Source organism: Gossypium hirsutum, unplaced genomic scaffold, assembly GCF_007990345.1.
Source record: "Gossypium hirsutum isolate 1008001.06 unplaced genomic scaffold, Gossypium_hirsutum_v2.1 scaffold_376, whole genome shotgun sequence".
In the NCBI taxonomy this organism is placed as follows: domain Eukaryota; kingdom Viridiplantae; phylum Streptophyta; class Magnoliopsida; order Malvales; family Malvaceae; genus Gossypium; species Gossypium hirsutum.
The window spans coordinates 21,729-31,469 of NW_024402986.1; the positions used below are offsets into that span (position 1 = coordinate 21,729).

General features: G+C 45.7%; 2 non-coding genes and 19 pseudogenes across 2 annotated transcripts; all 21 read right to left on the minus strand.

The window, feature by feature from the left end:
• Positions 1 to 466: 466 nt before the first annotated feature.
• Positions 467 to 580, minus strand: LOC121226720 (uncharacterized; annotated as a pseudogene).
• Positions 581 to 1,023: 443 nt separating this feature from the next.
• LOC121226709 (uncharacterized) lies at positions 1,024 to 1,138 on the minus strand (annotated as a pseudogene).
• Positions 1,139 to 1,303: 165 nt separating this feature from the next.
• LOC121226725 (uncharacterized) lies at positions 1,304 to 1,418 on the minus strand (annotated as a pseudogene).
• A 164-nt stretch (positions 1,419 to 1,582) lies between these two features.
• Positions 1,583 to 1,699, minus strand: LOC121226739 (5S ribosomal RNA). The gene has a single exon (XR_005924428.1). It is a non-coding gene; the product is annotated as a 5S ribosomal RNA (ribosomal RNA).
• Positions 1,700 to 1,865: 166 nt separating this feature from the next.
• On the minus strand, positions 1,866 to 1,977 carry LOC121226688 (uncharacterized; annotated as a pseudogene).
• A 164-nt stretch (positions 1,978 to 2,141) lies between these two features.
• On the minus strand, positions 2,142 to 2,254 carry LOC121226743 (uncharacterized; annotated as a pseudogene).
• Positions 2,255 to 2,417: 163 nt separating this feature from the next.
• On the minus strand, positions 2,418 to 2,533 carry LOC121226708 (uncharacterized; annotated as a pseudogene).
• Positions 2,534 to 2,693: 160 nt separating this feature from the next.
• LOC121226687 (uncharacterized) lies at positions 2,694 to 2,805 on the minus strand (annotated as a pseudogene).
• A 444-nt stretch (positions 2,806 to 3,249) lies between these two features.
• On the minus strand, positions 3,250 to 3,360 carry LOC121226740 (uncharacterized; annotated as a pseudogene).
• A 166-nt stretch (positions 3,361 to 3,526) lies between these two features.
• Positions 3,527 to 3,640, minus strand: LOC121226716 (uncharacterized; annotated as a pseudogene).
• A 424-nt stretch (positions 3,641 to 4,064) lies between these two features.
• On the minus strand, positions 4,065 to 4,173 carry LOC121226690 (uncharacterized; annotated as a pseudogene).
• A 434-nt stretch (positions 4,174 to 4,607) lies between these two features.
• LOC121226719 (uncharacterized) lies at positions 4,608 to 4,721 on the minus strand (annotated as a pseudogene).
• A 165-nt stretch (positions 4,722 to 4,886) lies between these two features.
• LOC121226679 (uncharacterized) lies at positions 4,887 to 4,999 on the minus strand (annotated as a pseudogene).
• A 166-nt stretch (positions 5,000 to 5,165) lies between these two features.
• Positions 5,166 to 5,282, minus strand: LOC121226683 (5S ribosomal RNA). The gene has a single exon (XR_005924405.1). It is a non-coding gene; the product is annotated as a 5S ribosomal RNA (ribosomal RNA).
• A 166-nt stretch (positions 5,283 to 5,448) lies between these two features.
• LOC121226734 (uncharacterized) lies at positions 5,449 to 5,560 on the minus strand (annotated as a pseudogene).
• A 167-nt stretch (positions 5,561 to 5,727) lies between these two features.
• LOC121226686 (uncharacterized) lies at positions 5,728 to 5,840 on the minus strand (annotated as a pseudogene).
• Positions 5,841 to 6,004: 164 nt separating this feature from the next.
• LOC121226712 (uncharacterized) lies at positions 6,005 to 6,119 on the minus strand (annotated as a pseudogene).
• Positions 6,120 to 6,544: 425 nt separating this feature from the next.
• LOC121226724 (uncharacterized) lies at positions 6,545 to 6,658 on the minus strand (annotated as a pseudogene).
• Positions 6,659 to 7,644: 986 nt separating this feature from the next.
• Positions 7,645 to 7,755, minus strand: LOC121226692 (uncharacterized; annotated as a pseudogene).
• A 418-nt stretch (positions 7,756 to 8,173) lies between these two features.
• On the minus strand, positions 8,174 to 8,285 carry LOC121226742 (uncharacterized; annotated as a pseudogene).
• A 695-nt stretch (positions 8,286 to 8,980) lies between these two features.
• LOC121226723 (uncharacterized) lies at positions 8,981 to 9,094 on the minus strand (annotated as a pseudogene).
• Between the last annotated feature and the right edge of the window lie 647 nt (positions 9,095 to 9,741).

The window sequence follows — 9,741 nt, forward strand, 5'->3', positions numbered from 1 at the left end:
CGGTGCATTAGTGCTGGTATGATCGCACCGTCACTCTTGCGCATCTATTCATATAAAGGCTGCCCTTATCGCACTTGCGCCTCGAATTTAATGCAATTCGACCAATATCGTTCCAATTATTTATTTCACAAACGCAATAACGATGAGTTACCACGTGGAGAAACGCAACTAAAAAACTTATATGAATAAATGGGAGGGGTGCAACCGAGGACTTCCCAGAGGTCACCCATCTAGTACTCTCGCCAGCACGCTTACTGCGGAGTTCTGATGGGATCGGTGCATTAGTGCTGGTATGATCGCACCCGTCAACTTTGCGCATCTATTCATATAAGGCTGCCCTTATCGCACTTGCGCCTCGAATTTAATGCAATTCGACCAATATCGTTCCAATTATTTATTTCCAAACGCAATACGATGAGTTACACACGTGGAGAAACGCACTAAAAAACTTTATGAATAAATGGGAGGGGTGCAACACGAGGACTTCCAGGAGGTCACCATCTAGTACTACTCTCGCCAGCACGCTTAACTGCGGAGTTCTGATGGGATCCGGTGCATTAGTGCTGGTATGATCGCACCGTCAACTCTTGCGCATCTATTCATATAAGGCTGCCCTTATCGCACTTGCGCCTCGATTTAATGCAATTCGACCAATATCGTTCCAATTATTTATTTCACAAACGCAATAACGATGAGTTACACCACGTGGAGAAAACGCAACTAAAAAACTTTATGAATAAATGGGAGGGGTGCAACACGAGGACTTCCAGAGGTCACCATCCTAGTACTACTCCGCCCAGCCGCTTAACTGCGGAGTTCTGATGGGATCGGTGCATTAGTGTGGTATGATCGACCCGTCACTCTTGCGCAATCTATTCATATAAGGCTGCCCTTATCGCACTTGCGCCTCGATTTAATGCAAATTCGACCAATATCGTTCCAATTATTTATTTCACAAACGAATAACGATGAGTTACACCACGTGGAGAAACGCAACTAAAAAAATTATATGAATAAATGGGAGGGGTGCAACCGAGGACTTCCAGGAGGTCACCATCCTAGTACTACTCTCGCCCAGCACGCTTAACTGCGGAGTTCTGATGGGATCCGGTGCATTAGTGCTGGTATGATCGCACCGTCAACTCTTGCGCATCTATTCATATAAAGGCTGCCCTTATCGCACTTGCGCCTCGATTTAAATGCAATTGACAATATCGTTCCAATTATTTATTTCACAAACGCAATACGATGAGTTACACCGTGGAGAAACGCAACTAAAAAACATTATATGAAATAAATGGGAGGGGTGCAACACGAGGACTTCCAGGAGGTCACCATCCTAGTACTACTCTCGCCAAGCACGCTTAATGCGGAGTTCTGATGGGATCCGGTGCATTAGTGCTGGTATGATCGCACCGTCACTCTTGCGCAATCTATTCATATAAAGGCTGCCCTTATCGCACTTGCGCCTCGATTTAATGCAATTCGACCAATATCGTTCCAATTATTTATTTCACAAACGCAATACGAATGAGTTACCACGTGGAGAAACGCAACTAAAAACATTATATGAATAAATGGAGGGGTGCAACACGAGGACTTCCCAGGAGGTCACCATCTAGTACTACTCTCGCCCAAGCACGCTTAACTGCGGAGTTCTGATGGGATCCGGTGCATTAGTGCTGGTATGATCGCACCGTCAACTCTTGCGCATCTATTCATATAAGGCTGCCCTTATCGCACTTGCGCCTCGAATTTAATGCAATTCGACCAATATCGTTCCAATTATTTATTTCACAAACGCAATACGAATGAGTTACACCACGTGGAGAAACGCAACTAAAAAACATTTATGAATAAATGGAGGGGTGCAACCGAGGACTTCCAGGAGGTCACCATCCTAGTACTACTCTCGCCAGCCGCTTACTGCGGAGTTCTGATGGGATCCGGTGCATTAGTGCTGGTATGATCGCACCCGTCAACTCTTGCGCAATCTATTCATATAAGGCTGCCCTTATCGCACTTGCGCCTCGATTTAAATGCAATTCGACCAATATCGTTCCAATTATTTATTTCACAACGCAATAACGATGAGTTACCACGTGGAGAAACGCAACTAAAAAACTTTATGAAAAAATGGAGGGGTGCACACGAGGACTTCCAGGAGGTCACCATCCTAGTACTACTCTCGCCAAGCACGCTTACTGCGGAGTTCTGATGGGATCCGGTGCATTGTGCTGGTATGATCGCACCCGTCACTCTTGCGCAATCTATTCATATAAGGCTGCCCTTATCGCACTTGCGCTCGATTTAATGCAATTCGACAATATCGTTCAATTATTTATTTCACAAACGCAATAACGAATGAGTTACACCACGTGGAGAAACGCAACTAAAAATTATATGAATAAATGGGAGGGGTGCAACCGAGGACTTCCAGGAGGTCACCCATCCTAGTACTACTCTCGCCCAAGCCGCTTAACTGCGGAGTTCTGATGGGATCCGGTGCATTAGTGCTGGTATGATCGCACCGTCACTCTTGCGCATCTATTCATATAAAGGCTGCCCTTATCGCACTTGCGCTCGATTTAATGCAATTCGACCAATATCGTTCCAATTATTTATTTCACAAACGCAATACGAATGAGTTACCACGTGGAGAACGCAACTAAAAAACTTATTGAATAAATGGGAGGGTGCAACCGAGGACTTCCCAGAGGTCACCATCTAGTACTACTCTCGCCAAGCCGCTTACTGCGGAGTTCTGATGGGATCCGGTGCATTAGTGCTGGTATGATCGCACCCGTCAACTCTTGCGCATCTTTCATATAAGGCTGCCCTTATCGCACTTGCGCCTCGAATTTAATGCAATTCGACCAATATCGTTCCAATTATTTATTTCACAAACGCAATACGAATGAGTTACACACGTGGAGAAACGCAACTAAAAACATTTATGAATAAATGGGAGGGGTGCAACACGGGACTTCCAGGAGGTCACCATCCTGTACTACTCTCGCCCAGCAGCTTACTGCGGAGTTCTGATGGATCGGTGCATTAGTGCTGGTATGATCGCACCCGTCACTCTTGCGCATCTATTCATATAAGGCTGCCCTTATCGCACTTGCGCCTCGAATTTAATGCAATTCGACCAATATCGTTCCAATTATTTATTTCACAAACGCAATAACGAATGAGTTACACCACGTGGAGAAACGCAACTAAAAACATTATATGAATAAAATGGGAGGGGTGCAACGAGGACTTCCAGGAGGTCACCTCCTAGTACTACTCTCGCCAGCACGCTTACTGCGGAGTTCTGATGGGATCCGGTGCATTAGTGCTGGTATGATCGCACCCGTCACTCTTGCGCATCTATTCATATAAGGCTGCCCTTATCGCACTTGCGCCTCGAATTTAATGCAATTCGACCAATATCGTTCCAATTATTTATTTCACAAACGCAAATACGAATGAGTTACCACGTGGAGAAACGCAACTAAAAACATTATATGAATAAATGGGAGGGGTGCAACGAGGACTTCCCAGGAGGTCACCCATCCTAGTACTACTCTCGCCCAGCCGCTTACTGCGGAGTTCTGATGGGATCCGGTGCATTAGTGCTGGTATGATCGCACCCGTCACTCTTGCGCATCTATTCATATAAGGCTGCCCTTATCGCACTTGCGCCTCGAATTTAATGCAAATTCGACCATATCGTTCAATTATTTATTTCACAAACGCAATACGAATGAGTTACCACGTGGAGAAACGCAACTAAAAAATTTATGAATAAATGGAGGGGTGCACACGGGACTTCCAGGAGGTCACCATCTAGTACTCTCGCCCAGCCGCTTACTGCGGAGTTTGATGGGATCCGGTGCATTAGTGCTGGTATGATCGCACCGTCACTCTTGCGCATCTATTATAAGGCTGCCCTTATCGACTTGCGCCTCGATTTAATGCAATTCGACCAATATCGTTCCAATTATTTATTTCACAACGCAATACGAATGGTTACCACGTGGAGAAACGCAACTAAAAAAATTATATGAATAAATGGAGGGGTGCAACGAGGATTCCAGAGGTCACCCTCTAGTACTACTCTCGCCAGCACGCTTACTGCGGAGTTCTGATGGGATCCGGTGCATTAGTGCTGGTATGATCGCACCGTCACTCTTGCGCATCTATTCATATAAGGCTGCCCTTATCGCACTTGCGCTCGATTTAATGCAATTCGACCAATATCGTTCCAATTATTTATTTCACAAACGCAATAACGAATGAGTTACACACGTGGAGAAACGCAACTAAAAACATTTATGAATAAATGGGAGGGGTGCAACCGAGGACTTCCAGGAGGTCACCATCTAGTACTACTTCGCCAGCCGCTTACTGCGGAGTTCTGATGGGATCCGGTGCATTAGTGCTGGTATGATCGCACCGTCAACTCTTGCGCATCTATTCATATAAGGCTGCCCTTATCGCACTTGCGCCTCGATTTAATGCAATTCGACAATATCGTTCCAATTATTTATTTCACAAACGCAATACGATGGTTACACCGTGGAGAAACGCAACTAAAAACATTATATGAATAAATGGGAGGGGTGCACACGAGGATTCCAGGAGGTCACCATCCTAGTACTACTCTCGCCCAGCACGCTTAACTGCGGAGTTCTGATGGGATCCGGTGCATTAGTGCTGGTATGATCGCACCGTCACTCTTGCGCATCTATTCATATAAGGCTGCCCTTATCGCACTTGCGCCTCGAATTTAATGCAATTCGACCAATATCGTTCCAATTATTTATTTCACAAACGCAATAACGATGAGTTACACACGTGGAGAAACGCAACTAAAAAACTTATATGAATAAATGGGAGGGGTGCAACGAGGACTTCCCAGGAGGTCACCATCCTAGTACTACTCTCGCCAAGCCGCTTACTGCGGAGTTCTGATGGGATCCGGTGCATTAGTGCTGGTATGATCGCACCGTCAACTCTTGCGCATCTATTCATATAAGGCTGCCCTTATCGCACTTGCGCCTCGATTTAAATGCAATTCGACAATATCGTTCCAATTATTTATTTCACAAACGCAATAACGATGAGTTACACCACGTGGAGAAACGCAACTAAAAAACATTATATGAATAAAGGGAGGGGTGCAACACGAGGACTTCCCAGGAGGTCACCATCCTAGTACTACTCTCGCCCAGCACGCTTAACTGCGGAGTTCTGATGGGATCCGGTGCATTAGTGCTGGTATGATCGCACCGTCACTCTTGCGCAATCTATTCATATAAGGCTGCCCTTATCGCACTTGCGCCTCGAATTTAATGCAATTCGACCAATATCGTTCCAATTATTTATTTCACAAACGCAATAACGAATGAGTTACACCACGTGGAGAAACGCAACTAAAAACTTTATGAATAAATGGGAGGGGTGCACCGAGGACTTCCAGGAGGTCACCTCCTAGTACTACTCTCGCCAAGCACGCTTACTGCGGAGTTCTGATGGGATCCGGTGCATTAGTGCTGGTATGATCGCACCCGTCAACTCTTGCGCATCTATTCATATAAGGCTGCCCTTATCGCACTTGCGCCTCGAATTTAATGCAATTCGACCAATATCGTTCCAATTATTTATTTCACAAACGCAATACGAATGAGTTACCACGTGGAGAAACGCAACTAAAAAACATTATATGAATAAATGGGAGGGGTGCACACGAGGACTTCCCAGGAGGTCACCATCCTAGTATACTCTCGCCAGCACGCTTACTGCGGAGTTCTGATGGGATCCGGTGCATTAGTGCTGGTATGATCGCACCGTCACTCTTGCGCATCTATTCATATAAGGCTGCCCTTATCGCACTTGCGCCTCGATTTAATGCAAATTCGACAATATCGTTCCAATTATTTATTTCACAAACGCAATAACGAATGAGTTACACCACGTGGAGAAAGCACTAAAAAACTTATATGAATAAATGGGAGGGGTGCAACCGAGGACTTCCAGGAGGTCACCCATCCTAGTACTACTCTCGCCCAGCACGCTTACTGCGGAGTTCTGATGGGATCCGGTGCATTAGTGCTGGTATGATCGCACCGTCACTCTTGCGCATCTATTCATATAAGGCTGCCCTTATCGCACTTGCGCCTCGATTTAATGCAATTCGACAATATCGTTCCAATTATTTATTTCCAAAACGCAATACGATGAGTTACCACGTGGAGAAACGCAACTAAAAACTTATTGAAAAATGGAGGGTGCACACGGGACTTCCAGAGGTCACCATCCTAGTACTACTCTCGCCAGCACGCTTACTGCGGAGTTCTGATGGGATCGGTGCTTAGTGCTGGTATGATCGCACCGTCACTCTTGCGCATCTATTCATATAAGGCTGCCTTATCGCACTTGCGCCTCGATTTAATGCAATTCGACCAATATCGTTCCAATTATTTATTTCAAACGCATAACGAATGAGTTACACCACGTGGAGAAACGCAACTAAAAACTTTATGAATAAATGGGAGGGGTGCACACGAGGACTTCCAGGAGGTCACCATCCTAGTACTACTCTCGCCCAGCACGCTTACTGCGGAGTTCTGATGGGATCCGGTGCATTAGTGCTGGTATGATCGCACCCGTCACTCTTGCGCATCTATTCATATAAGGCTGCCCTTATCGCACTTGCGCCTCGAATTTAATGCAATTCGACCAATATCGTTCCAATTATTTATTTCACAACGCAATAACGAATGAGTTACACCACGTGGAGAACGCAACTAAAAAACATTTATGAAATAATGGGAGGGGTGCACACGGGACTTCCAGAGGTCACCATCCTGTACTACTCTCGCCAGCACGCTTACTGCGGAGTTCTGATGGGATCCGGTGCATTAGTGCTGGTATGATCGCACCCGTCAACTCTTGCGCATCTATTCTATAAGGCTGCCCTTATCGCACTTGCGCCTCGATTTAATGCAATTCGACAAATATCGTTCCAATTATTTATTTCAAACGCAATACGAATGAGTTACACCGTGGAGAAACGCAACTAAAAAACTTTATGAATAAATGGGAGGGTGCAACGAGGACTTCCAGGAGGTCACCATCCTAGTACTACTCTCGCCCAGCAGCTTACTGCGGAGTTCTGATGGGATCGGTGCATTAGTGCTGGTATGATCGCACCGTCACTCTTGCGCAATCTATTCATATAAGGCTGCCCTTATCGCACTTGCGCCTCGATTTAATGCAATTCGACCAATATCGTTCCAATTATTTATTTCACAAACGCAAATAACGAATGAGTTACCCGTGGAGAAACGCAACTAAAAAACATTATATGAATAAATGGGAGGGGTGCACCGAGGACTTCCAGGAGGTCACCATCCTAGTACTACTCTCGCCCAAGCCGCTTACTGCGGAGTTCTGATGGGATCCGGTGCATTAGTGCTGGTTGATCGCACCCGTCAACTCTTGCGCATCTATTCATTAAAGGCTGCCCTTATCGCACTTGCGCCTCGATTTAATGCAAATTCGACCAATATCGTTCCAATTATTTATTTCACAAACGCAATACGATGGTTACACGTGGAGAAACGCAACTAAAAACATTATATGAATAAAGGAGGGGTGCAACACGGGATTCCAGAGGTCACCATCCTAGTACTACTCTCGCCCAAGCACGCTTACTGCGGGTTCTGATGGGATCGGTGCATTAGTGCTGGTATGATCGCACCGTCACTCTTGCGCATCTATTCTATAAAGGCTGCCCTTATCGCACTTGCGCCTCGAATTTAATGCAATTCGACCAATATCGTTCCATTATTTATTTCACAACGCAATACGATGAGTTACCACGTGGAGAAACGCAACTAAAAACATTTATGAATAAATGGGAGGGGTGCAACCGAGGACTTCCCAGGAGGTCACCATCCTAGTACTCTCGCCAGCCGCTTACTGCGGAGTTCTGATGGGATCGGTGCATTGTGCTGGTTGATCGCACCGTCACTCTTGCGCATCTTTCATATAAGGCTGCCCTTATCGCACTTGCGCCTCGATTTAATGCAATTCGACAATATCGTTCCAATTATTTATTTCCAAACAATACGATGGTTACCACGTGGAGAAACGCAACTAAAAAATTTATAAAAATGGGAGGGTGCACCGGGACTTCCCAGGAGGTCACCCATCCTAGTACTACTCTCGCCCAGCACGCTTAACTGCGGGTTCTGATGGGATCGGTGCATTAGTGTGGTATGATCGCACCCGTCACTCTTGCGCATCTTTCATATAAGGCTGCCCTTATCGCACTTGCGCCTCGAATTTAATGCAATTCGACAATATCGTTCCAATTATTTATTTCACAAACGCAATACGAATGGTTACACCAGTGGAGAACGCAACTAAAAACATTATATGAATAAAGGGAGGGGTGCAACGAGGACTTCCAGAGGTCACCATCTAGTACTCTCGCCCAAGCACGCTTACTGCGGAGTTCTGATGGGATCGGTGCATTGTGCTGGTATGATCGCACCGTACTCTTGCGCATCTTTATTAAGGCTGCCCTTATCGCACTTGCGCCTCGAATTTAATGCAATTCGACCAATATCGTTCCAATTATTTATTTCACAAACGCAATACGATGAGTTACACCCGTGGAGAAACGCAACTAAAAAACTTATATGAAATAATGGGAGGGGTGCACCGGGACTTCCGAGGTCACCCTCCTAGTACTACTCTCGCCAGCACGCTTACTGCGGGTTCTGATGGGATCCGGTGCATTAGTGCTGGTATGATCGCACCGTACTCTTGCGCAATCTATTCATATAAGGTGCCCTTATCGCACTTGCGCCTCGATTTAATGCAATTCGACCAATATCGTTCCAATTATTTTTTCAAACGCAATAACGATGAGTTACACCGTGGAGAACGCAACTAAAAAACATTTATGAAATAAATGGGAGGGGTGCACACGGGACTTCCCAGGAGGTCACCCATCCTAGTACTCTCTCGCCCAGCACGCTTACTGCGGAGTTCTGATGGGATCCGGTGCATTAGTGCTGGTATGATCGCACCGTCACTCTTGCGCAATCTTTCTATAAGGCTGCCCTTATCGCACTTGCGCCTCGATTTAATGCAATTCGACCAATTCGTTCCAATTATTTATTTCAAACGCAAATAACGATGGTTACCACGTGGGAAAAGCAATAAAAACTTTTGAAATAATGGGGGTGCACCGAGATCCAGGTCACCATCTAGTACTCTCGCCAGCGCTTATGCGGGTTCTGATGGGATCCGTGATGTGTGTATGTCATCTTGCCATTTTCTTAAGTGCCTTCGCTGTTATGTTCACAATTCGTTTTTTTTTTAACATAGTGGTTCCCTGGCACTAATTATATAAAGGTCACCTTATCTCTAGTCTACTGCCAAGCACGCTTACTGCGGAGTTCTGATGGGATCCGGTGCATTAGTGCTGGTATGATCGCACCGAATCTTGCGCATCATTATATAAAGGTTGCCCTTATCGCACTTGCGCCTCGATTTAATGCAATTCGACCAATATCGTTCCAATTATTTATTTACCAACGCAATAACGATGGTTACACCACGTGGAGAAAATGCACTAAAAAATTTAAAAATATGGAGGGTGCAACAGGACTTCACGAGTCCCCCCTGTCTATCTCGCCAAGCAGGCTTACTGCGGAGTTCTGATGGGACTTCCGG